This window comes from Melospiza georgiana, chromosome 6 (genome assembly GCF_028018845.1).
Source record: "Melospiza georgiana isolate bMelGeo1 chromosome 6, bMelGeo1.pri, whole genome shotgun sequence".
NCBI classification, from domain to species: Eukaryota; Metazoa; Chordata; class Aves; order Passeriformes; family Passerellidae; genus Melospiza; species Melospiza georgiana.
In genome coordinates, this window is record NC_080435.1 from 53,546,506 (window position 1) to 53,574,453 (window position 27,948).

The 27,948-nt window shown below is 45.3% G+C and overlaps 1 protein-coding gene across 1 annotated transcript in view; it reads left to right on the forward strand.

Moving 5' to 3' along the window:
- The window catches only part of RCOR1 (REST corepressor 1), an 81,821-nt gene that overhangs the window by 11,796 nt on the left and 42,077 nt on the right, over positions 1 to 27,948 (forward strand). The gene's annotated exons all lie outside the window — the stretch shown is intronic.

Below are 27,948 nucleotides of genomic sequence, written 5' to 3' on the forward strand. Positions count from 1 at the left end.
CTGCCAGCAGGCTGAAAATTTGGCAAGGGTTTAGGAGTGTATTTGTAGATTTGGGTGAAAAATTACTTTTTCTACTGGAGCAGATGCAAAGATTATTGGAGTAGGGAGATTCTGCAGTTTGGGAGATCTGGTGCAGCTAGTGACTGAGGAACATCAGTGTACTGGTGCAGAGTGGAGATGGCAATCTGAAACTGACCACTGCTGGTTTGAAAGGATGGATGGAGATTGGGAAAACATTTATAAAGGCTAAAGCTGTTTAAAGTGTGTGTGTGAGTAGTTATGTTAGGCAGATTCATGTTGTTTATTGTACTCATCTTGCTTAAGTTATTTTGAAGGATGGAGGAAAAAATAAAGCCAGAACTTCTTGAACCCCTAATAATATTTTTAGAGATCATAAAAGCAAATAAATGAGCTTTTGGAGAGTTAGACTTTTAGATGCAGTCCTTGTTGCTCAGACACTTGCTGGGCAGGGTTCTGTTTGATGCCCTGTTACCTGAGCTCTTGTGAAAGAGACTCTGGGAGCCCACACTGGCTTCCCCTTGGAGCAGCCACCTCCAGCTCAGTTTGGTGGAATGCTGTCCTGTCTGATTATCACTCACTCCACTGTGCTGCCCACAGCAATACTTCTGTAGCAGCAGCTGGAGAGAAGGAAACCACTGGGTGCAGGAGTGGTGCTTGTGCAATGATTTCAGTGTCTGCTGGGTGAGGGGGTATGAGGAGATGTGATGGGGTAGGAGACATTGTTTGTATATTAATATAGTGGATTTAATTCATGCAGCCAGGACTGGGACAAAGCTTAGAGCAGGTGCACACCCAGAGCTTGTTAAAGTTGGATAGATACCTGCTGAACTGTTTGTCAAACATAAGAATAAAAGGAAAAAAGTTGTATTTAACCTTTTTTTGATGATGCATTTTTAAAATAGCTTATGTTTCTAAAGTCAGCAGCAGTTACAAGCAGGGTTTGAAAAATGGACTTGGCACTTGGCAGGCACAGTGGGAAACACCTGTGCTGCAGTATGCCCTGCAGCAGGAAGGGCTGCCAGGGTCGGGTGCTGCTGCTTACCCTGGTGCTTGTTGGCTCTTGCAGCAGGGCTCTCCTTGTGTGCTAGGATTGGCTTTGCACTCTTACTGCTGCCCTGCTCTTACTTGTTCATCAGTAGACATAATTTGGCTTGATATCTGTATTTCACTGCTGTAAAAGTGATTCTCAGCCTCTGGAGTAGAGAAGAATGAATCTAGTTGCTCTTAGCTCAGTTTTACCCCAGTAAAACTATGGTATGCAGTTGAGGCACTGAAGCTGCATCCAAACTAAGGAAGACACTACTGCACTAATGTGCTAATTTTATACTCTTACTTGGCAGGTTGCCTTTGTAATCAAAGGGCTGGAAATTTTTCAGTTTGAACAAAATGTTCTAAGTAGCTGTGCTCTAGGTGGAAACAGATTTGATATGGGATACTGCCTTCAAAAGAAATCCATCTTTCCATATCTTTCTGGGCATATTCATTCCAACTAAAATTCACTTTTGTGACGAAGTGAAGCTGTAGCCAAGATCTGAGTAGGGCTTACCTCTGGAGTTTCCTTTGCAGAGGTGTATTTCATCAATCTCTGCATCTCATGGGAATGGAGGGAAGGGGATGTTTTCAGGAAGTACCTGGAAACTTTAGGAATGACAGTTGTAGTGAATTTTAGCAAAGCAATTCTGTTGCATGTCACATTCTCCCTGTTTGATTAATAACTGTTGTATGGGCTTGGTGGAGAACTTGGTCAAAATACAAAAGCATTTTTAAACAAGTTTGAAGCAGAACATCCTGGTGAGTAGTGTAGTCCCTGACACTTGGTGATTATGCAGTAGGGAGTAAATACCTGATTCTCATCAATAATGTAAAAGTAATTGAAAGCATATTTTGATGCCCTTGGGTTTTTTGCCCTTTGTTTTAGGGAGTCAGTGACCACTGACTAGAGAACATATGTATCCAGGTTTACTTTTTCCAGCAAAATGTCCACAAGAATAGAACAATCACAGAGCAGTCACATATTTCTAAAGTGGTTTGAAATGAAATGCTAACTCAAAGGCCATGTTTATGTTACTGGAGAGCTTAAAACAAATGGCAGAATTGCTTTCAGGCTGTATGAAATGTGTCTTTCTGTTGCCTTTGATTTTCTTTTTTAAAGTTACTTCCAGTGTTCATGATTTTCATACAGAAATTTCAATACACTGTTTTCTAATGAGCCTAAAATTTCTCCTCCTGCAATACTGTAATGAGAACTGACTGCTAAACTTCATTGCTTTGAGTTTGAGATGAAACAAAACTCTGTGTGCCATATGTTAAAAGGACAAGCTGACTTGACAACAACAGTGTGTTTTATCTTCTGCATTTTGGCAAGATTTTGTAGTCCTGGAGGGCAACTGGAGGGAGAGAGAAATGGTGAAGATTCAAGAATGATGTGAGAAGGACTTGTGAGGTCAGCAGAGCTGGAAACTTAAGTGTCTAAGATGGGCAGGGGTAATAGAAAGAAGGAAGAAAACCAAGATCAGCTGGAAAGTGACACTGGGCAAAATATAAATTAAAAAATATCTCATGTTTTTAGTGTCTTCTTCTAAAGATACTTGACTGTTCTCTGTGTTGTTTTGTGATTTGATTGATTAAACACAGTTTTCAGTTCAGGTGAGTGCAAATCCACTTTCCTGAACTTTGGAGAAGGGGGTCTTGAATTGAATTTCTGGCATTGGAAGACAGCCAGGGCTAGTGGGGTGGTGCTAGAAGGGAAGCTACACTCATGACAGTCTTGAACTGGCCAAAGGCTGCTGCCTGATGGCCTGAAACCTCCACATCGAGCTGAGCTTCTGCTTCTGCCTGCAGCAGCTCTTGTCTGTGTTAGAGGCTTACATACGTGGCTGGGTACTGCTCTGGCACCCTGAGCAAACAGGCAGGGATTGCCTGCTGATGGGAGAGCCAGGCCTGTCCTTGCTGTCTCTCCTCCCAGGCAAGGAGACCTGTGGCTTTCTCTGCTCTCTGCCCTCTGCCAGACCTGCAGCTGCTCTGCCCATTCAGCTGCAGGTCTTCTTTGCTGTGACTTTGGTTTTACCCTTTTCAGAAGCAGTGTGCTTAGAAGTTGAGGGCTTAAGTAGTGGGGTACATGTTGTGTTTGGCAGCTGCTGTTGCTGCTGTCACTTGTGGTTTCCCGTGGCCATCAGCAAAGTGGGATGTCCTCCACAGCACTATTTACGTGGCCCTGCTGGGCTTGGTCACCATGGAGCTCGTGACTTGCTTGCCACAGCCTGTGGAAAGGTGTGGGGGGATTGCAGCTGTGTGTTTCTGCTGTCCTGCCAGTGTATTTTACCCTCCTCCTGGTTGTCCTGCCTGTCCTTTGAAGGCAGGCAGTGTCCCTCTGTACTGCTGTCAGGGCGTGGGGTCTGTGTGTGGTTCCCTGGATTGTGGCAGGCTGCTGGAAGTGTGAGTGGGCCAGATGAACTGCTGGCTCCAGGGAATGTGCCCGAGCCAGGTGCAGGAAGAGCCAAACGCTGTAAGTGACCATGCAGGCCAGCCCTTGGCACAGCGTTCAGCTGAGTAAAGTTGCAGGACATGTGCATTGCAGGCTCTTGAGTCTGGGTTCAGCTCTGAGTGCATTTTCTAAAGTCTTGTTACTTCTGTTCAGGCTTGAGTTTTACAGCAGAGGTCCTTTTCTTCCACCTCTGTGTTTTACTCTTGTAAGTTCTTGGCTAAATACTTGTTTGGGTTAAGAAACCCTTGCAGCTTTCTCTCTTTCCACCTCTAACTTCCCTTCTTTATAGATACAATGCTTTGTGCTGCTCAGGGATGAAGCAAGGTATCTTTTTGGAGATACAGTAGAAATATTTGGTGGAAATACTGTTTTCATCCATATTTCTGGACCTCTAAGTGGCTGGGACAGGCCTTGTCTAACTCAGATCTTGTGAGTAATGTCAGTTCCTTCTGGAAAACAAGCAGAAAAAACAAGCCCCATGGCACATGTTCAGACCAGGACCCTCCTTTGCCATTGGGGTGTCCTTTATGCAGCAGGTGCTCACTCTGGTGTGAATTTCATCAGATGTTCTGCAATAAGAGCAGGCACTTAGTGCCATTGCTGTACAGGCATGAGACCCTGTTGTACTTGGATTTTGGTACAGTTACACCCTGTTGTTTCACAGATGCACTGGTGTCACACAGCTGTAGGATGACAAAGCTTTTCTCGTCAAAACAGATGTTTAAGTGGCTATTTAACATTGTAGTGGGCTACCTCCGTGCAACTACAGCTGAGTGGAGTAGGAGCATGGGCTAGCACTGAGGAAAGTGGTGAGAATAATGCCTCCAAATGGCCATAAATAAATAGTCTTTGATCGTGGCCAGGCACAGCTAGAGTGTTAGTGAAACGAGGGAGAGGATGAAGTAATGATCCTGGACAGAGCCTGGGATGAGCTGGACAGGGGCAGCTGTCAGCACACCAAAAATGCCCCTTCTGTACAGATGTCTGACTAATTGGCAGTGATGGGAGAAAGCACACGTAGGATGCTGGGATGTGACAGAAGCCTCTGGAGGGCTCTCGGGCACATCTGACCACTGCCAGTGGCTTGACTGATGAGTGAAGCTGACTGATAGATTCCTTCCAGGGTTTAGATGTGTAGGAACAAGAGGTGGTCGGTAGCAAGGGAAGAAAAATAACCTGTTCCCCTCTTTCAGTCATTTGGATTGTCAGAGTATGAGCTTGTGCTGGGATTGGGGAAAATAAATGCTCTTGCCTGCAGCATTTATGGCTCTTGGTACTTCAGTGCACATACAGGAGCTTGGGACATTTGTGTGCCACAGGAAAAGTAGAAACTGTTCCTATTTCAGAGTACAGTTAATCTGCGTGGTAAGATGAGTAATTAGCACCTCTACTCTGCATGTATGTTCTCCACAGCTAAGCATTTATCAGGTTCTTAAGTTTTGCATTCTCTTGGCCCCCAGCTGGGTCACTGCTCTTTATACAATAGGAGGCTGGACTTGAATGAATGGGAAATCAGTTGGGAGGTGAGCCAGTGTGGTATACAGATAATGGTGGGATGGTGTTTCTTCCCCTTCCTCCTTTTGGCTCAGTGGTTTAAAACCTTGTTCTGAAAAAATATCCTCCAGTTGATTTTTCAAATGAGACAACAGACAAATCTTCCCTTAATAAGAGAAGATAAACTTTGTTTAGAGTACTCTGCCCTGCAGCAAAGAACAGTGACATCTGAAAGTAAGAGGTGGTGGCAGGGAGAGCACTCCAAGAAGAGCTTGGTTTCATTAAGCAAAGTCACCTGAAATCCTGACACGTGAGAATCCTTTCCACTTGGTGGAAATGATGACAGGTGTTTCACCATAGGAAACTCATTGCTTGACTTCCAGTGTGACCTTGGGCAGAAAGCTGAACCTTTTAGCTCTCTCCATTTTATGTTAAAACTACCTGTGTTGTTCAGTATGGGGATGAGAGTGGAGTGGACAAATGTGTGTGAATGTAGAAACATCAGAGAAGAAAACAGCAGCCTGGGAAGAGTTTGTACTTTATGAGGCAGGGCTGGAATTCCCCATGTGATTTGGTGACAAGTAAGATGGGAAGAGGAGATGTCAGTGTTTGTGGTCTGTCATAGGAGCAGAACTGATGCATCTGAGGTCTGGTCCGACCACAACAGACTAATTCACCTTCTGGAGGTAGAACAGGAAGAAATGTTCCTCTGTAATCCGTCTTCCAAAAGTCAGAAGTGTTTCTGGCTGCAGGCTAACTGAGGTGCACTGACTAATTCCACTGTGAATTCCTCATGGAGACAGTGTGCTCCATCTGCCTTTATTGCTAAGCAAAGCAGGTGCAGCAGTGCTTGGCTTGCCTGGCCACCTCTGGGAGGAGCCTGCATTTGTGCACTGGGCGAGAGGGAGAGATGTTTCTACCGGGGAAAGCACAGGCTAAATTTACACATTTCCCCTTCAGGCTGCTTGGAAGGAAGAGAAATACATGAGCAGTAAATGTGTGTTTGGTTTAGCCTCTGTTGTGCCAGACCTGTTCTGTGCCTTATGAGAAGCCTTGACACGTCTCAAAATTTAACTCCTTCTCCCTGCCTGTAATCTGGAGTGCAGATTCCCTGCACTGTCCAGTGCTGCTCATGTATGGGCACATCTCTCTGGGTTAGCTTAACTTTGTAGGTCATGGTACTGCCTCTCCTGCTTGCTCATGAGAGTAAAACTGCTCCCAGGGACCACTGAAGCTGGGGTAGTTCTCAGGTCTGACTGCTTTGGTGTTGTCCCTCTTTCTGAATGTCACTTCTGTGGGTGCAGCCTGGCATCGTAGAGCAGCCACAGCCCTGGAGCCAGGGGGTTTCACCGGTTCAGGAGAAACCCTCTTACCCCTTACACAAAGGTTTTGGAGGGTGTTTCTTGACAATTTATGTTCTATGCTTCTTGTTTGTGAAATAGTCACAGAAAAGTGTTTCTGAAAATCTGAAGACCTGTGCCCTGAAAATCTGTGAGGGGAATACAAGGTACCAGAGAAGGCAGGGAAACTCTCAGGTAAGTGTTCTGGCAGACTGTATTCAAGCAAGTGCCTAAAGCCCAGAATTTCCTGCACTCAAAGGCCTGATTTACTGCAAAGACTGAAGAAGGGAATGCCAAGTGATGCTAATAGAAGCATGTTCAGTTCCTCCAGATTTCTCTCTAGCTGCCTGCCTAAATAAACACCCTCTGCATCAGTCACACCGTTCATTGTCTCATGTCTCTGAGCTATGCTGATTTTCCCCACGATGGTGTAAAACAGGAAATGAATTCAGAACCTTCACTGAGTGACAGCTACAGAACTATCCCCTAGGAAGTGATGAGGGGACAGCTGGTCTACAGAGACACCACAGCATTTGTCACTCGGCCATGTGCAAGGTAGCCAGAGGGTGCTGGGTGCCTGCCACGTTCATCAGGAGTCCTTGGTAGCACATCTCAGGTTTGTTCCAGCCCACTCTGTGCAAGGTGTGTCTGCACAGCACGCCTGTTATTTGCAAACTTCAACAGAACTCGTGTTCAGTTGGCTCTGGGAAGGGAGAGATTAAAAGCAGGTCCTGAATGTGTCTGCTGTGGTCTGTGAAAACCGCGGTCTATTGGATAGTGAAATTATCTTCCTGGGTTCAGTTATAATGGAGCCTTAGGGCATCCTGAGGGGAATAAGCTCTTGTTACTCTGATGCTGAAGCATAATTTAAGGAGGCCCCTCTCAGGGTTCAAGGCCTCCTGGTGACCCACTTTACCATGAAGAGATGCTGTCGTGACATGGACAAGCAGGAGCTGCTCCAAGGCTATGACCAATTACATCAGGCTGGAGTTTGACGTGTGTTCTGACAGATGGGCACACAGGTGAGCCAAGAAGAGGGCAAGAGGTCAGAGTAGCTAGAACAGCTTCTCCTAGATCCTGCAGCCAAGCAGACATTGTCCTAATCAGTACCTTGTGAGAATGGCTTGCAGAGAGAAGAATGAAACAAACTCTGGCTCATCAACCTGCTCGCTAGTCTGCACCCAAGGGTTCTGGCAATTGTATTTCTGTAAGGTGCATTCCTAGCTATGCAGGGCATTTAGTATCAGACAGATTGGTCTGTAGCTGTTCCTTGGTTTTCAGAGGACTTTTTGTAGGGTGTGTTTAGCATGCTAACAAAAGTTATCCGTCCATCTAGTGACAAAAATCCCTGCTACTTATTCCTGGAAACTTGCTTTTGAGTTGTCAGAGTGTGAACACTGGTGGGCTGAGCAGCAAGTCTGAAGTGTGTGGTGCTGGCTGGGTCCCTGCTTGGCACAGGGTGTGCAGAGGATCCCGGATGGAGCCTCCGGGTGCAGGAGCAGTTGCTGGAAGTCTGGCTGCCTGCTGCTTGTGTCTTCTCAGCTCTGTGAAATTTTATGCTTTTAAATGAATGATCTTTCTCAGTAATTATTCTAGGGCCTTGGAAGAGAGAGGTGTGCAGCACCACGTTCTGCAGTAGAGATACTTGCAGGGAAGCAGGGAGCAATGTTGCTGGTATTTTGAGAGCAGTCCTTGAGGCACATCATTCTTAAGTGACACTGTGACTGATTCTGTCACCATGCAAAGGTCTTTCATCATGGCTTTATCAATTACAGCTTTAAAAATTTTTGGAGTTACTGGCTGTGTGCAGGCTTGTGATGGTGGGATACACTGTTATTTATATTGAGGTAGGGTTATGTGTCATCTGCTGGCAATCAGAAATCCCCCATATAGGTGCTGTGTGACCAGCAAACCACACCCTTGTGCAGCAGGACTTGCTGGGAGGTGATTCACTCCAACTGCACAGAGCACAGCTCTGCCAGTAGAGCAGGGTACATAGTGGGAATGCTCCGGGGATGCTTTTGTACTTAACTGCTATGGAGTGAATCCATGAACTTCAGAGTGTAAATGCCATAACCCAGAGCCCAGCTGGGTCAGTGGAACAAGTCCCTGTGGGTTGGAGGACTGCAGGCTGGGCCTTGTATTGCCATTTATCCTCTTTCCAATTTATGATGTGAAAGAATTGTGGTTTTTTCCCCCCATCTTACCACTTTTATGTAGCTAGTTTTAGTCCAGGGTATTGTCTTATCCTATCACCTGTGATTCTCCGCAATCCTAAGTTGGCAAGAGACTTGATTGAAGCTTAGTGGTATGTTAAAATGTTTTTTAGTAGTCTAAGAGCTTTTGTTATAAGAACAAAAGAGATTGCTAGAACCTAAATGTCATGTTTTCATTGCTTCAGTTTTTTGCTTCAACAGCAGATCTTTTTCAGGCAGTTCACCTGGTGTGCAGGTAAGACCGTTCTGAACTTTTCAGAATCACTTTTGCCCACTTGTCTCCCAAAGGTGTTCTGTACTTGGAACCACAGAGTGGCAGTGCCTGGTTGGAATAAACTGATGTTTATTCAAGCACATACAGAAGGATGGATGGGGGAAGCAGGGGAGGAGAGCTGTATCTGAAACTCCAAAGGCAGAGAGAGTCTCCTTTGTTATGACTGGTACCTAGTTCATTACTTTATTACTTTTTTATAACTACTTTTGCCTGTGCATTAGTTTTTGAAATAGTGCTAGAAAAGAAGAGGCATAGATGCAGTTTCCTCTATTTTGAAGTCTTAACAGAGATAGATCATTAGCTTCTCTGTAACTAACTTATCACCCTGAACTACTGCTCTTTGTTCCTGGGTTTTCCAGAAGATCTTGCTGACTTGCATCAAAGCAGGAAGTCTGCAATGCTGTAAATAACTGGGTGGTTCAGTCTGATTTTTTTCCATCCAACACTTTAGCAGACAGAGTTAAATTCCTTTTCCATCAGTCATCCTGAGCTAGGGCTAGACTTTCTCTTGACATATAATAGTTTATCAAGTTTCATTATGGAGAAATACGGGATTTGAGGGAGGGTGGGATTGGTCCTGCCTTGTCCTTCTGTTGTATTTTGGCAATCTTCCCTCCAAAGATACCATATGTAAAGACACTGCAGAATGGCAGAGCATCTTTGGACTCAGCCTGCAGGTTGCTGTCTGTTTTAACCTGACTGTAGGAAAGGAAGGTTTAGTTCAGCAGCCTCTGAGGAGCACACTCAAAGGACACTGAGGATTTTGGCTTCCTGGTGAAGTTCTGCTGCTGAATTGATACAATCAGGCCAGTACAACCATGGAGCAATCTCCCTGCAGTGCTAGAGTGGGCATAATGTGGTGAGGCTCCTTTTCACAGTAACTGCTCAGTTTAACTTGCTCTCATCCCTGTGTGTGTACAGAGATTTGAGTTATGTCATAACTGTCCTAGCTTGGCTTAGAGCTACAGGTAAGTTAACTGTACTCTGCAGTGAGGCTCCTGGGTGTAAGAAAGAACTTCATGCACTCCTGTTGGTAGCTCAGGCATATGAGTATCACTGTCCTGCTGTATTCTTGTAGTAGTTCAAGTAAAGCTTGAGCTGTGTAGCACATCTCTGGCTGCAGATCTGCATGTGCTTCTAACTCTTGGTCTATACTAGAAATCCTCTCCTGTGAGAGCTGAACTAGGCTGTGAATTTAATCTGTAGTAGCTAAGGCTCTATAACCCTTACAGAGGAAGTCCAGTCACTTTGGAATAGCTTGCTTTTGTCTTTTCCTTTCCTTATGGGGTCTCTTATTTAGAAGGGACTTTTGTGATATTTGGGTAGCTGTGGACTTTGCTAGGTAGTCAAGGCTTCTCATTTCCTACTAGACTCCGTTCTGAGGCTGTGAGGCCAAAGACACCTTTCTTTTGTCTGGCTGGAGTAATGGTTTTTGTTTTTCCCTCTCTGACCAGGAGCCATTTTATGCTATGTGGGTCTCTGGAAAGGCCTTTGTCTGAAGCAGAAGGGACAAAGCTTCCAGGAGACTTGCCCAGTTAACTGGCCTGACCCTGGTGTCTGCTCTCGTTAGCACTGGAACTAGATATGCAACTGCTGGTGATGTCTGTACTGGAAAAATTAGACATAACTGGGAATGTGACCTCAAAGTGCAATAGCACTCCTGCAGGACTCTACCTTTTTGTTTGTTTTTCCTTTCACCTCAGACAAGACATTTTTGTAGTTGAGTTTACTGTGGAAGTTGTTCTTCAGCAGGCGCACTGATCTGCCTGTGTTGGTGAGCTGATAACAGTGGGTGATTCATCCTTTGGGTGTGATGGATGCTGTGGCCACCAGGAGGTAACTGGGATTGACTTTCTGTGGTCTTCTCACTTTGAACTGCATCGTGAGAAATCCCCCCAAGATCAGTCCTTGCCTGGCTGTGGAAGTGCAGGAATTCTTTTTGCCCTGGAGTGTGGCATGTCCTGATCATGGCCCTTAGGCTTTCTAGCCCTCTGCAAAGTGCTGAGGATCATCAGTGTTGAAGGCAGGAGCAAATTGAGGCACTGAGGTAAAATGACTTACTTCTGCTCCAGGGAACAAAACATGGTTTTCCAATAGCATCCTAGTCCCATGCTCAGTCACTTCCTATGGTAGTCAGAAATAAATCCATTTTTATACAGCTTTTTCTTCAGAACTGCATTGCATAAGCATTCTAGCAGGTGATCTAAGCTTTTGTTGTAGTGCTGCTTCAGAGGAGAAAACATGGGGCTTCTGGCCACAAAGCAACTTAGCAGGATAGGTCTTCATGAATCAGTAATGAAATGCAGAGAGTCCCATTCCAAGGATCAGATCTTTTAGGTCTAGAAGAAAATAATAATACCCTTGGGTTCAATGTTTGTTTTAATAAACGAATAAAATGGTTTTATGGGTGTCTTACAAACTCTGGGCTCAAAGTCAGAAGGTCACACTAACACATATCCTTATAACTGGAAGTAAAAGACACCTAGGGCTAATTAATGGATGATGGCATTGTGTTTCATGAAGGCCAGATACTCCTCTAGGTAAGATTCAGTACATGAAATACCTCTTAATCTCAATGGAAAAGTCATGGATGTTATGTACTTGATGTGAGGACTCGACAGGGAAGGAGAGTAATTTATAAGCTGAGTCCACTTTCCTCTCACCATGCCCATTGTGGAAAAATCAGAAGAGATACTCTTGAGATATATTTAAGATTAAAAGTTAAAAGCTTTAAATGGAAATGACTGTTGAAATTAAGTTATTCAGAATGTTTTCTGTCACTAATGAATTTGAATGTATGTTTCATTTAAAAAAAGAAAATTGGTACATGTGAATTTAATTAGTGATAACATGGGATCAGATTTACTTTTTGTCCTTGATGTTTTTATGTCACAATGAAGGATGCTTCCATGCAGACTGGGATGTTGTGCTTGTTTCTCTATGTTTGCATTATGACACTACGTCTTTATTTATGTACCATTTCAGAGCCCCCAGGATATTTAACCTTCTGTTTGAGTTAACAATATTGATACTTCCTATTTCTGACACTTTTCTTCCCTCCTTTGTCTCATTTTAGAGATTCACCAACTGGCAACAAATACATTTATTACTGCAGTGTGCTGTGATGTTCTGGTCTCACCTTTGAACAGTGACAAATGTACCCTGTATTAAAGAGCTTTATTTGAAAGCATACCTGGTGGAAATTTATAAGCTAACTCAAATAAGCATGACATGTTTCTCATTCCTAAATGAGACAGTGAAGTTCCAACTTCTTACAGCTGACTCCTTTGAAAACTTCTGGGAAAGGTAGAAAGAAAAAAGTAGTTTTCACTCCCTGTGTTTCCAGACTTCCAGAAATAATTACACCTCTGGAAGACACATGAGGGGAACAAGACTGATTGTCTTTACATGATGATGTAAGGAGACAGCACATGCCCAAACCATTCCTTCTATCCTCTAGTACATTGTTCTGCCAAAATTTGGGTGGCTGGGGAAGTTCCCCTCTCAGATCACAAGTGCTGCTTTTAGTGGCAGTGCTGAGAATGATGCTGGAATCACCCAAATGAAGGAAATGGGAGGAACAAGGGAACCTCATAAGGTTGTTTAATAACAGCAGAAGTGGTAGGAATGTGCTGTAGTTTCAAGAGTTTTATGCAGGAGAGCCAAGAAGCCTGGAAGATTGTTAGGATAGCTAACTGGCAAAACTAGGGAGGATAATTGCTGCTTCTAGTTAAAAAAAAAAAAAAAAAAAGGTAGTTCATCCCCTTGTGGCAAGGTTTTAGTGGCCAAAATTGATGGTTCTGTAGGAACAGCAGAGGAATTGCTTCTGAAAGCACAAAAATCTGCTTTCCTAGTGGTATTGGTAGCACATCCTTGGCTGATACAATTAACTGAGTTCTGTGTTCTGGAAGGTGCCAGCATCACAGGGCACAGGTGGACATGACAGATCATAAACTTGACGAGGGAGCAACAACTGCCCACCCAACACGTGTGCACTGGGCAGTATTCTGTGGGGAGATGACTGTAAGAGACAAATGTTTGCATTTTGTCCCTACATACCATGCCTGGTGTGTTTCCTGTGCCTTTTGTCTGTGCCCTGCTCCTGCAGGGGAAATGTTCCCTCGCAGGGGGATGAGCAAAGGCACGGTGCCCTTGCCTTGCACAGAGCCTGAGCTGCAAGGCACTCGCTGAGCTGCTGCCACATGACCTCCAGTTTTAGGGATTGAGAGGCAAAGGAGAACCTTGGTGAAAGCTTTAACTTTTCAGTAGCATCAACTGAGCAAAGTGGGGCTTGGTGAAAAAATGTGTAGTTCCTGTGTTCCTGCAGACCCTGGGACTTGAGCAGGGCTCTCTCTGCTCGTGGTTAGGCTGCAAGGGAGGGGAGGCTGCATGGTGAGTCAGTGTCAGACGGAAACAAGTTTTCAACCTTGCCGACTCTGCACAGAAAGAACTGTTCAAGGGCAGTAAGCCAGGGATGTGGAAACTGTGCTCTGGTGTCATCTTTCCTAGAAATTGCTGCAGAGTTCTCTGGTGGAGATAGCACTGATATTTAAACAAACTGTGTAAAAGGGAGTGTAGTGTTCTTGGTGTACTGCTCTAGTCAAGGGAGGAAGGACTCTCAAACAGAGTCTAGGAATCTTACAAGACATTGCTTAATTATCACTCCTTTTTCTTGTGCAGGAATAACTTAAAAGCTGCTCTCCCAGGCTCTGTGCTAGTCTCATGTGACTCTTCTGCATACTGACGGGGTAGTTGCATAAGGAGCTGCTGAGGTTGTCAGGGGACATGCCAGGGCTCTGGGACTTGTTGAACTGTTCTTGCACTGATCATGTCTTTTGATGAACCTGTTCGTGCACGTAGTCAAACTGTTGTGTCTAGGGGCGGGTGAGTGAGGATGGGGGAAGAAGGAGAAACAGAAGATTTTTGGAGGGGACTGTGCAGATTTAGACCAAACTCAGCAGCAACAAACATCTAAACTCTCCTGCGTGTAAGCTGATGCCTCTGGTTCAGGACAGCATCAGATGCAGTGGGATTGTCCTGTTCTGCAAGTCTGGAACAGCTGGCAGTGGACCTGGAACGCTGCTATGAGAAAGTGGTTTTTTATGGAGTGTTGTAAGCAGCTTTCTTCTGTCTTTCTCTGTGGGGGCAGGGAAACAGGCAAGGCCCAGCTGTCAGCAGTTTGGCAGTCTGAGGTACTGTGCCGAAGGTGCTTACAGGTCTCAGACTGTTGTTGTTGGGACTGTTTTTCTGGAGGCCGTGTGAGTTGATCAGGCATGTGCCTTACCAGCCTGGATACCTGTTCTGGTACCTGGGATAATCATGACCTGGAGGAAAAGAATATCCTGTATTTCTGGGAATTGTCAGGGGTTTTTCTGTCTCCCTGCCTTATGCCAATGATCTTGCAAGCATTACTGATGTTCAGGCCTTGCTGGAGCAGAAACGCTTGTGTTTGAGTCTTATGTAATATATATAGAGAGAGAGTGTGTGTGTATATATATATATATATATCTATAAAACACACAGATATATGGTGTCTGAGTCTTATGTAACGCATTTCTAATATACCAGAAAAATATCTGGGCGCAAAGATCTAGCATTCAGCTACTCAGAAAACTTAGACCATGTTCCTACTGAATAATGGTATATGTCTTGGGCTTCAAAGAATCCCACTTCTCTGCTCCTTCTGTCTTGCACAGCAGCACCTGTTGTATCTTCTGCAGGAAGCTTCTGCAGCAGGATAGTGGAGAGCTGTCTGTGGGGGTGTGGGAGGGTGATCATGTCAGTGTTGCAGCTGGATGCCCTCATGCAGCAGTGGAGGTGTAGGAAGTGTTAACAAGGGCATGTTTGGAGTCTTGCATTTGGGGCCAGTACAGCCAAGCAGTGCCTTCTGTGGGCATCATTTGGGTGGGATCTTTGGAACAAGCAGAGGAAGATGTTCTTGTTGTTCTGCTCAGTAAAAGCATGCTGCAGAAATCTGGCACAGGAAAGGAGCTTTAGTTATTTTGTTTGGTGAAGCTGGTTTACTCCTGAGTATTTTTTACAGGCTATGGGCTCTTCCACCTTTGCTGTTGTATATTCAGGCTAGGTATCAGTAATTATACCAAGAATCACTGCCAGTATCATAAATATCTGACTACAAATAGCTTTGTTGTTAGAAAGTCAGACCAATCGGAGTCTTTAGGGAGCTGAGGATCTCAGCAGGGTCCCTGGCCATGCTAACAAGTGTTGGTGTAATGTGTGCAAAGCTTTTGCTGAGGGGTTGTGCATGTGCAAGGGGGGAGGTGGGGCTGAAGGATTTTCTGAGGTAGAAGGAAGAGTAGAAGTATGTGGAACCAATGTACCCTGAATTATTTTGACACTTAATTCTTGCCTTTCAGCATAGATATAACTGGACTTGTAGCAATTTGTATGTGAGTGGTGGCACAGAGCAGAAGACTGAAGACTTTCAAATGCACAGGGTTGCAGCAGTACCTGCAGCTCCTGGTCACGGATCAGAGCTCAGCTGAACTAAGAATAGAGGTTGCTACAACCTGTTTCATGGTACCTGTTCCTGCAGTCTCTTCTTTAAAGTATTTTAGTGAAAGAGCAGCCTGTGAAAATCCAGATGTCAGGGAAAATGGTCATCTTTCAGTAAAAGCAATAAATAGTGTGTGAAAGTTACAGAGAAAATGCAGGCCAGGACAGAAGTGAAGAGGACACAGCTCTTCTGCTGAGGAGTATAGAAGTGTCTCAGAATGCTTGGCAGAGCCCCTTGCTACAGGTAAATGATATATATTCACTGGCCTGTCTTGTCTTGTAGTTTTGACAGTCTGCTTTCTTCTCTGGTGCCAGTATGTCTCAGCTTTTCTGTGCTCCAGCCTGCATGTGCACCTGTACGGCTGTTGTGTTCTCCAAGATGCTCTGCAGACTTTTTTCCCCCTTTGAAGACCCAGCAATCTTAGCATGGTTTAGCTTCTCAGTCTCCAGTAACTCTAAATACTGGCCCTCCCCTGAGGCTCTCTGTCCTCTTTATGTCCCTGCGTGTTTTGTTTCCCTTGCTGCCTTGTTCTTGTTGCTGCGCTTTTTTTTTTTAACTTCTGCATTCATGTGTACAAGCCCCATTAAGCACTTCTGTACAAGCTGGGGGAAGCTGAGGTTGGGATTTGAAGCAAACTGGTGGCAGAACAAGCAAGTGCTTTGGGTCACTGATGCTCAGAAGGTGTTTACACAGAGTCTGTTCCAGTGGCCAGGGTGGTAGCACTGAAGGTGGGAGGACAGGGACAATTGCTTAAAGAGTCTTTAGGTGTCTAGAGCTCAATATGGTGCAGTATGGAGAGTCACTGCTTGCTTTTGTGGAGTTATCCAGTATTCACTGGGTGAAGCAAATGAACTGGGAAGCCACACTGAGTTTATTGAGAGCAGTGTGGGGCAGCATAACTGATGTGCAGGGAGGCACATCTGTATTCCTGTCAAACAGCTGCTAGGGGATGGCCACTACTTTTTTGCTGCTGTTGCTTTTTCCATTCTCTAATTTGTGGAAAGGGAAAATAAGACCTCCGGGCTCTTAACATATGCAGCGACGATCTGGTTGCTTTCACGATGATGATGGTTTTTGGAAGAAAAGGAGAGAAGGGGTTATTTTGGCCTAGAGGGGTTATTTTGGCCTGAACATACATTATGCCTAAAAGATATTCCAAATTGGGGAAAACAAGAATTTTCAGCCTCAGTAGAGAAGCCTTTATGTGCTGAATAGGATCTCACTCCTCGGATTGGAAAGACTAATGGCCCCGAACACAGTAAAATTAAGTTAATTTTGTAGCTGTGTGCGCTGTGCTGCAGCGTGCGAGCGACATGCTCTGGCTCAGGTGAGTGCTGTGCAAACCCTTCCTCTGCCTCCAGTGCCAAGCCGGGTTCCTCCCTCAGCTCTCCACCAAACCACACTCGGCTCCTTCCAGCACCGTCCTGGCTCCTCAGTTTATCTGCACTGCCAGCCTGGCATTCCGCGGGCTTCTCCTTATCTGCCTGGCCTCGCTGTCCCCTTTGTGCTGGCTTCCTGCTGGCCGTGGCTGGGGAAGGAGCCTGCCTCTCCCCTTCCCCCGTCCGCCTCCTGGCTGCCGAGGCTTTCCCAGCCCTCTCCCCCGTCTCCTGCTGCTTCTGGGCTCTTTGTGTGCGCTCGGCTCCTGATGCTCGCTCACCACGTGGTGGCTGCGTTTGAGAGCCTGTAGGGCCCTGCGCCTGAAACTTGTGTGCTCTTTGTTAGGCAGGGTGGGGAAGGGGATCCTGTGTTATTTCGCTGCCGGTTTGCCTTTCCCTGGAGCGACTGAGCAGAAAGCCACGAGCTTTTCTGCAGGCTGCCCCGAGTGCTGCGGGCCTCTTCTCCGTGTTCACCTCCGGGCTCGTGTCCCGATTGATTTCTTTGTAAATATGCTGTGGTATGCAAATGCTGGCACTGCAGAAGGAGCGTTTGTAATCCTAAAGCAGAGGCAGCTCAGGAAAATCCAGCAGAGCTCTGCCCCTGTCTTTGCAGAGCTCTGCCCCTGTTTTGTTCCTCTGGGCTGCGAGTGTACTTGCTGCTGCTTAATGCCCAGAGCCTGTGTCTCCAGGGCTTGGCTCACTGTTACTTGGCACCTTTTAGGATCAGCTAGGTTCAGCACGAAGTGGGAAACCTGCAGAGTGAGTGCAAGGCAGTGCTTGGTGTGCAGCTGTGATGGATTGCTTAGCCTCTCCTGTTATCACACGGCGTTCTTGCTCTGATTATTAATGTAGATGCAGGACAAACTAGTTCTGAGATTCTTTGAAGGCAGGAGAAGGAGAGAAACCAGATAAGTTGTTTTGGATAGTCTTTTAGTAAAAGTTGAATGTTAAAACCAGGATGCCATGGTTGTTAGCTATGTTTTAATTATAGTCAGTACTGCGCCTCTGAGTTTGGCAGAAATGGGGAAAAAACAAACTAACTTGTGAAATCTGTTGGAAAATTGTGATCCGGGAGCCGCCTGCATTTCAAGGGCATGTTAAATCTGACTTCGTGTTTTTGGGTATGAATATTATCCTTACAGCACCCTGTGGAGGTGGGCCCCGTGCAGACAAAAGGAGAGGGACTGTCTGTACCTTGGGGAGCTTGTGGGCTAATGAATGCACCAGTCATCTCTGAGGAGAGCTGGAAGCAGACTGAGTTTTCAAGATCTGGTTTGAAATATCACAAATGTGTTATCTGTGGGTCCCTATTTGATTTCAGCATTTCTGAGAGTGGGGTGATGAGGGAGGATGAGCCACACTTAGGGCTCTTATATGGGGTTGGGGAAACCTCGCTCAGCCTCTGCAAGCCCGGCAGTCAGCTTTGCGTGTGTGTGTGTTGATAAAAGCTCTCATCTGCTGTAGGGGTGCTGTGAGGATAAGGACCTGGAAGAGTGTCATGGATGGGGGTGAGAGGAGGATATGCAACTGTCACAGACGTTTAGAAGTCGGATTTGTGTGGGTTAAACTGGGCATGCTCGCGGCCTGTTGATTGCAGTTGCACACCACACCGTGCATGACTCAGTGCTGGGTGGGATTTGATGTATAAGCTTCTTGTGTGCTGGCGTTGGCCCGAGGACAGGTATCTGTTTCTGGAGGTGGCTGTGTTGGGAGAGGACACCGTGTCCCCTTTTCAGAGGCTGCTGTCTCCACAGCTCTGCCAGCCAGGCCACCTCTATCAAACCAGCTTTGGGTAGAAATGGGATAGTTTAGGTGACTTCAGCACAGAGGTGAGGCCTCTCCTGGGCAGGCTGGCAGGGCCTGGTTCTGCTGCCCTTGGAGGGCACTGCCTCCATCAGGGAGGTGCCATGGTGGTGCCTTCCTTGGTGGATGTCCAGCCTATTCAGAGCACTCAGCTGAGTTTGGAAGATGTGTTTGCTGCTGTTGTGTGATGGGTTTTCCTGCTTGTGGCCTTGAGAAGTGTTGGTGTTTGACCCAGGTTTTAAAGAATAATAATGTGACAAACCTTTACTGTCTTTGAGAGCTGATTGTGCTTGATTGGTTGATTGGACTGTGTAAAAATATTTGGTATTGTAAGAGCAGAGTAACATGGAATTTCTCTCTCAGTTGTCCTTTTGGGTTGACTCTAGTCTGGATGCAGACATGAGTATGTCCTGTCTGCTTGTCTTTCACTGTACTGTCTTGCCAAGCAGTAACATGTGTGCCCAGCAGCCTTATTTTGTAAGCCATTGAGAATAGCTGGTCATTAGTTTTTTTAAATGTATTCTGATCTCCTGAGGTGTGGGGTGAGGATGAGAGGTGCCCACATCCCATACTCTTTGGAGACTAGGTTCTAGTTAGTCATATATGTTCCTGACTGTCATCCTGGCAAGGTTTTTGGAAGTGGAAAAAAACCAAAAACCAGTCACTCTGTTGACCAAGAATCTACATTTTATGTCATTGGTGCTTCCTAGCCACTTGTTACTTCCACTAATCAGTTTAAGCTATCTGAAAAGAAGGCTGTTGTGAACTTTTGATGGGTGGGAAGGGGTGTTGCTAAAAATACCAAAAAGTACTTTGTGCTTAGTGAGCACTTGAGACTTTTTTAGTTTCTTCTTGCGCAGGGCAATAGAAATAGGCCAGCTGGTTCTTAACGTGTGGGAAAGATTAGTAAAACGCAGCCTGTGTGTCTTGCCATGGAATGGAAAAGGGTGGCCTGAGCTGAGGAATGGGGACTACTTGAATGGGTGGTCTAGGCAGTATTGCTGTTTAGCAGGAAAGGGAAGAGGGGGAGATGCAAGGTCTGAGAAACTTTTCTCTTGTCTTCTTGCTCCTTGTGTCACTTTTCCTGGGGAAAGAAGCCTCGGGAAGCCAAGGGTGTCCTGTACCTGAGGGTGAAGGGGAGTCACTCTTGCACTTGTCGCTCTCCAAATAAAGTAACACTTGTGTATTCCCCATTTCAAATTATGTATCTTGTTATTTCTGTTTTTCACCTTATTTTTACTACTAGCAGCTGGATTGTTCTCTTGTCAGAAAACAGTGTGTGAATGGGAGGAGGGGGCAGCAGGGGGGAGGGAGTGTGGGCATCTGCTAAATGGAGGGAATGGGCACCGTGTTCAGGCCTGTGACAGGTGGCACTTGTTATGTGCTAACTAATATTGAGGGGGAGGGTAGGGTGGAACAGCCCTTAACTGTGTGTGTACAGTAGTGGTCTCTAAACTGCCCTTAACTGTTTGTACAGCAGTGGTCTTTAAATTTGGTGTTACCGTTCCAGATAAAGATCTTGGTAGACAGTGGTTTTTTTTTCATCAACTCAATGGTAATAATGGAAAAGCAAGTATATTGTTAAAAGCTGTTGTGAAAGCATCTGAGAACAAAATAACACCTCATTACGGCATGTTTTATAAATCCTGTGTTGTACCCTCTCTTTGAACACTGTGTACAGTTCTGGTTGTGTCCCATTCCCATCCCTCCCCCATGTGTACATGCTGCTGAGAGCTGTAAGATAACTAAAGTACAGGAATTGTTCTTGTTTCCCATCTCCATACGAGGCAGAAGCAGAAAAGCCTGGACTGTCTCTCTTGGAAAGCAGATGACTGAGAATGTGTAGTAGGAGATCTGTAAAACAGCAAGAGGCACGAATGAGGTGAACAGGGTGCAGTTATTCTCTGCTTCTCATAAGGCAGGAAATGGGGCCACCAAATGAAATGACTGGGTAGCAGCTTTAGAGTAGAGAAGGGAGTGTGTGCATGGGCTTTCTTTGTTCTCCTTCAGACAACAAACATATAATTAAATTGAAGCACTCTGCCACAGGATGTTGTAGATGCCAAAATTATAAATGGGTTCAAAAAGGATTAGTCTATTTGATGGATTTTTTTTTTTTTTTTACTCCCTCCTTCCATGAAGGGCCATTAAATCCAGTGATGCAGATACAGTACCAGCTCAGGAAGTCTCTCTGCTGGTCCTGGTCTTGTTATTCCTAAGTGCTGCCTGTGAATAATGGGCAGGACTGGCCCAAGCAGCTGCTCTTGTTCTTAAGGGAACACAACAGAGGACCCTGTTCAGTGGGTGGGAAGAGCTGAGGGCTAGCTTAGTAAAGAATTGGGAGGCTGTATGAATGTGGAGCTGTGCATGTAGGAGTTGCTGATTGTCAAAGATCAGGGGAGGCAGCAGAATCAAGATCTGTGATGGAGAGAGAGGGTTTGTTTGCCTTGTCTTTGCTTCCTCATGAGTAGGTTCTTTGGCTTCAAATAGATTCAGCAGTGTCTCGATGTTTGTCAGCAGCACAGGACCTAGCACTTGAGGAAACTGCTGTGTTATTGTTGTTCCTTTTCTGTGTATTAAATTCAATATGTGGATTTTAACTTGCGTGCATGTAGGCATTCCTGTGTAACTTTTTGGTCACCTGAATGAGACTGGAAGGGGAATAGTGTGGAAGGGAAAAAAGGAAGGAAAGAAAGAAGTGTCATCTTGTGGAGCAGGGAGAAGTGTGCATGGGAGGGCAGGTGAGCCTCATCAGCTCGGTGTCACACAAGTGCTGCAGGCTTTGGCTTTGTTCTGGTTGCTGCTTTCTGGCTGTGCATTCAGCATTGCTGTGGTATAGTTAGCAGCTGTCCTCCTTAAAAAAAAAAAAAGTGGATGGTGTTTTTAAAAGGCTTGCAAGAGATGTCTGATAAAATCTTGATCAAATGTGCATTTTCTGTCCTCTTAATTTTATACTTTCTCTTTAAAAAAACCCTAACCCTTTTAGGTTTCAGTACAAAAGCCCAGCCATGTCTAGACAAAAGCCCGTTGTGATTAGCATAGGTGTGCTGCTCCATGCTAAGCATGTGCAGGGCTATATTCATGCTCCTGGTGGGGTAATGTGCTTCCTGCCTGTGTGTGGATTGCAGGGCTTATGTGTGCAGAACTCACTGAAGAGCTCAGGTTGGAATTGTATGGGTGTAGAAAATGTTGCACACTTGAAGTGCATATGGAAAGGCTGTTTGCTTGTATAGTTATTCAGACCTCATCTATGGCTGCACATTGGTGCCACCTGCTTGCAGGAGGGAATGAACAGGCTCGTGTTATTCAAGAAGAAAATACAAGGCAAGGCCTCAACATCTGTTCTGGCTTTATTGTTCGGTCTGGCCTGGGCTGTGGGCAGAATGTAGGGCACAGCTTTTGTGTTACAGCTGGGTGTTAAACTGGAAAGGCATCTTGGGTCAGATGTGTTCTTAAAAGGTTTAAAAATAATAATATAAAGATGCAGAGTTTAAACTTAGGATGGATTGAACTCGATTACTTTAGAGAAAAGGCAGCTATTGCCATCTATGCTTTTTCTCATTTTCTCTTTCAGTTCTTCTAATGGTAATAATTTTTATCACTGCAAAGTGACCTTTGTAATCATTGCTGGGTGATTAATCTTTAACTGGGTAATTTTTAAAGCAATATTTTGCTCACAGTTGTAACATGATACTGTGGAGTTTTGTAGCACAGCACCTACAGTCATTTTGAGGCAGTAATGCTCTTGACTCCATGTTTCCAGTGCTGCTGCTCTGTATAGAAACCCAAATAGTTGCTTTTGTTTCCCTAGGCAGATACAAAAATGCCCTCAGAACTTTATTTGCATATAGATTATAGTGCCAGCCGGGTGTAGTCGTGTATAGGAAGAGCTAACTGCTGCTTCATTTATAGCTTTTTAATTAAAAAATGTTTCTCAGTTTGCAGGATTCCAGTTCTGTTTCATTTAATGCTGCTATAGTCTGTTCAGTGATGGTATTTCTATGAAGTATCAGCTGCTATGACTAGGCAGTCCTTGGAAAACAGGAATGAAAGGGGATCACAAGCATTATCTGCTGACTCAGGGAGAAGTCACATGCAGGAGGAAGTGGAGATGAGCAGCAAAGTTCTTCAAATGTCTTTGAGTTGCTGCTTGGGACACCAGTGCCAGTAGTGAGGAAGGAAAGTGGAAGAAGCTTTTCTTCTGACCCTGAATTTTGTTTGAATTCTCTTGTGTCACATAGGTGTTGTGCTGTTGTACCACAGCTGTGCATTTACAATTACACTGTGAGCATGAGTAATACCAGTGAACCCATAAGAGAATTTTTTTGTGCTCTGGGAGCCTGTGCCTCCCTTGTCTTATTTTGTTTAACAGCCATCATGGGTACTGTAAACAGGGAATTTTACACTATGCAGTAAATTTAAGTTCTGCATTGATAAAGAAAATGCAGAGTTGGGAATGGAAGCACTTGTTTAATCTCACTTCACTAGAAGTAAATACATTAGACTTGATCCAAAACTGCTTTAAGAAGCATCAGCAGCTAAGTTATTGTATGGCAGCTCCAGTTCTTCCAAACAATAAAAGCATCTATTCACCTTTGGATATTACACAATGCATGTTTTATAGATAATGCTCAGGGTTGCATATTAAAAGGAAGAGGTGTTTCTTACACTTTCTTTTAAGATCTGCACTGTGTGATTTAAAAATGAGTTAGTATCAGCTGGGGGAGATCAGTAAGTGCTGTTAGTAAAGGAATAGCTTTTTTAGGTGGGAATCTTGTCATCCTTCACCTTGAGTATTTCAGTTGTTGTGTAATCTTTATTAACTTCATGGAAGACGTTGTTCAGATCTGGAAGTATATTCTTACCTGTTGTTTTGCAAAAGATCAGTGCCTGAAGAATTGCCTGTAGTTTTATGGCAAGTGCTTTTAAACTTTGGTTTAAGGCTCCTGTTTGCTTCCTAGAGAAGGTACAGAAGGATGTGTTTGTATCCAGCACCTGACTGTGGACCTACTCTTCTGAGTTACCTTATTCTAAATAACAGAAGCAGCTGACTAGAGCAAGGTCCCACTCTCCATGGTGTGTGTTGCAGTGCCCTCACACAGTCATGTGTTACTGTGCTTTGCTTTGAAATCCAGAGGGTTTCAATAGCTCTGAAATGCCTTGTGCAAACAGCAACAGCAAAAACATCAGAGATTACTGAGAGGGTTATGGAGAAGGAAAAATGCTGGAGGCATCCTGCCCAAGCCTCACTTCGACTTGGGCAGGATGCAACTAGGAGCAAAATGTGTCTTGTCATCTGCAGGAGGGGAGTATCCTTTCTCCAGGGGATCTGTCCAGGTGTCCAGAGGAAATGTAAAGCTCCTGAATGGCTCACAGCTGTGCCTGGACCATGCAGCATCCTTGGGGAGGGCTGTGAGACAGAGCAGTCCCTCAAGTGCAGGAACTCGAGTGGGAGCTGGCACTGCTGCCTTGCGCAGAAGCAAAATAACAGATGACAGAGTGCTTGGTGGCTCTTTGAGAGGCCTCTGCTCCTACTGAGTTTATTCTGGCATGTTTCTTCTCTAACTTGGGGAAGAAAAATAAAATGTGATGTGTCAGGCTGAAGCTGCTCAGTGCTGGGCTCCTGCTTGCAGACTGTGTTTTGCCTTCCTGCACTCTCTTTGTGAATGGTGTCCATTCCACCCGTGGGCCTTAAGGTAGTTTAAGCTGGTGCTGTGGGTGAGGGAGGTATCCTGACTGTCTCTACTTCCTTACTCTTCTTCTTGTCTCTAAATATATGTGGTAGAAATCCAGGAACTGGTATGGAGTTAAAGCTAATAGCTTTTTTTGTTGGATTACTTTTATATTTTTAAAGCTCAGGTAGATGCCCTGCTTTGGTTTGTCCAGTAGATGGTGGAAGGGGAAACAATGCTCTTTAGCAGTGGTGCTCTTAAACCTTCTGATTATTTCCTTCTGATACAACTGTTTCCATGGCTAACTTGAAATTTGGGAGGGATCAGAAGGACAGGGGAGATACTCTCTGACCTGTAGGGGGGACTTGATGGATGTACACTGCTACAGTGACCTTTGGCAGTTCCTTTGGTAGTTTGGAGAAATCCCTGTTTCCCTTTTCCTAGCAGATGTCCTGGCTTGACAGCTCATGGGTAGAGGTGAGGAGAGCCTTAGCTGCTGTGGATCAGGGTTCCAAATCTTGCAGTGTGCTGCTCTTGCATGTCCAGGTGTATTGTTAGCTCAGGGAGCCCCCAGAGATGGAGAGCCTCAGTCTTTGGGAAGAAGTGATGGGAAATAAAGGGGCTGTGTCATTTCCCTCCTGTGCAAATCAAGGTGTTTCTGCACACTGGTTTTGAGATGTGCCCTCACAGCTCTGGGGGAGGGGAACTCCAAACCCCCTCCACAACATTTTAGAATAATAGTGATATATATGTCTTCTGCTCTGCTTCATTTCCTCCCTTCCACAGTAGAACTTTTTGGGCTTGTGCAGTAAACCACATTTGTAAAATGGGACAAACTCTTAAAATACCTTTTTCTTCTCAAAGTGAATTTTCAGCTGGATTGGTTCTCTCCTGAGTTTTAGTGTATAGTCTGTGGAGTAGGGTTATATTCTAGTGGTAAGAAAAGAGACAGATATGGTAACTGCTGTGGAAAAAGCAACATGATACTACTGTGCCTGGTTGGGGCTGCATTCTCTGCCTGGGTAAAGGCAGTGGAAGTTTGCATTCCCTGTGAATTCTGATAGTGGAACAAAATTTAGGGGGTGCTGGTTGTAGTAGGAGGATTTCCTCTTGGAGGAAGCAGCCATGATTCCTGACAGACTTGGGACAAATGGGAAAGCCAACAGTGGGAAAGTGATTACAGAGTGTTGGCTCCCACAGCCACTGACATGGAGCTAATGGCTGTGGCAGAGACTTTACAAATTCCTGGTGGGTAGCTAGATAAAAGTGTAGGATGACCTGAAATGTCAGATCTTGTCTGCCACTATACAGCTTCTCTAAGCACAGGTTGCACTGGTTTAACTGCAGTTGCTTAAACAAGCAAACCTCATTGATCTTAAATTGATCTGTTCTCCTAAAAAAAGAATAACCCTTGCCCTTCTGACGTGGCTATTTTTACATGAAATATGCAACAGATTAAATTGAATTATCTTTACAGCTTTATCACTGAAGTGCAGAGTGTCAGAATTCATCCTGATAGTCCTTGTTCAGAAGCATGGGACAGTGTTGGTGAGCATTGCAGCTGTGCTTGGCATGGTGCTATAAAGGGATGGAACAGCCACTCTGCTCTGAGGCCCCTCTTCTGCTCTCGTGGCTGATGCTCTGAAGCAGTCATTTCATTTCAATGTGATTCCAAATTCTGAGCAAGCTCTTAAGCTTTTTGTTGGTACATCATGCAGGAAGAGTATTATGCTGTGTATATTTGTGGTGGGATCAGCACTGTTCTGGAAGAAATTCTGTCATGTCTGCCTTACCTATGAGGCACAGTAAATGTGGGGCTGTGGGCTTGAGAAGGGGTGCTGGGGAGGATGTGGTGCCAGAAGGTGAAGGCCCTGGCAAGCATCTTGGAATGCAGGGAGGGAGAATCAGCCTTTATGGATGCTTGAGGAGCACGCCACTCCCATCTTTCTATGTGTGTTAGCCTTTAGGTGCTCCTGTCCTTTGCAGAAAAGTGTGAGTTTCAGCATAACCCTACTGTATGTGCCTTGGAGTGGCCTCTACAGCTGTCAAGGAATGAGGCCCGAGGCTGGACAGGTGTGGGCTTGGGTGGAGAGGTGGAGCAGGGGACAAGTTGCAGGAACACTGGAGGTGCTGCTCCACACACTTTGATGAGCCCAGTGTAACTTGGCTGGTTGGTGCTACAGAGGGGCAGGAGGGAGGAACTGACACTTGGCTGTGGGAATTGGGCACATGGGGGTCCTGAGGGTGGCATGAAGCCCAGCATCTGCAGGCACCTCTGTGTGTGGTACCCAGGGAGGAGGGAATGCCTGGCTGGAAGGAGGTAGCTCCTTAACCCAAGGCATTTCCTTGGCACAGGGGGCTCCCGGGCTCCTGTTGTAGAGCTGTGGAGCAGCATGAGGAGCACGTTTGGCCACGTTGCTTTTGGGTGCCATGAGGTCCTGCAGCGCCTCCCTGCACTGGGTATCACCTCAAAGGGCTGTGGGGCTCCCTCTGCATTGCCCCAAAGCCAAACTTGGGGTTTTAACCATGAGAGGTGAAACTTCACCCAACCCACTGTGGCTGAGCGGAGCTAATGGAGCCCTGCTCCTGACAGGGCAGCTGGGCTGGGATGTGCACCTCATGTGTCCCAGGGCAGAGGAGGTTCAGACTGCTAAACTGAGAGAAAACTTTCCTTTTCCTGACTGAGGTGGGTTCTCTGCTAAAGGCAGGCTGACATGTCCTGGTGTCACACCTCACCTGGCAGTGTTTGGGCATCCCCTGAGCTGCAGTGGGTACTGGGAGTGTGTTGGGATTGGGATGGAAATGTTTAAATTCATGAACACCTGACTGATGATTGCTGTCTTTGGGTATTTTTATGGGATAAGAATGTGCTTTTTCAGTGTAGGTTAAAGTAAGGAGAGAGACTTTTTATTCTTCTGTTCTATGAACCCCATGTTAGACTTCAGTAGAACAGGCTGTCCTGGATAAGGAGAACTGAAGAGAAAAATTTGATAAAGGGGAGGCTTAGGGTTGACTCCTTTGCATTCCAGCCCAGACTTGAAATGAGGAAGAAGGTAAAATTTAATGCCAAATGTTTCAAGACTTGTAATTTTAATTTCAGACACTCTTTGTGTTCTGTGTCTGGTCTTCACCTCCCATCTCTTGCCAACAGAGGATGTTGTCTCTTCTCACTCCTTTTTTTTTTTTGCCTAGTTGGAAAGTAATGAACATGCAGAGCGTGCAAAATACCTTGTATGTGCAGTTGCTAACCACCCTAAAATAAAACAACGTGAAACCTTCCCAAACCTTCCCAAAAACCTGAGTGAAAGATAATCATGGTGTCTGTTGTGAAAGAAACCTGGTAGTTCAGTGTAGATATGTTGCTGACAGGTGGTTATTTTTAATATGTGCTATTTGTACTTTAAATTTAATGTTAAAATATTTTTGTCATCTGAATCCTGACTGTTCTTAGCTGAGCAGATTTCAGGTTAAAAACAGTGGTGAAACCATGAGTCTTCACAGTAGTGTAAATGTAACTTTGTGTTACTAGATCTTTTCTGACCTGTTTGAATGCATCATGCAGTGGTGGTTATATATCTAATTGCACAGCACAGAGAAAATATGTGTTGAAATATTGCATAAAACTTGAGCGTTATGTGGCATTTTGTAGTGGAAATAGCACTGCAGGTACTCATTTATAACAAGATTTGCAAGTTTCTCTCTGCCAGGGCGGGTGGTTGGGCTGGCTGTGTGTGTGCTGACTCAAAGGAGG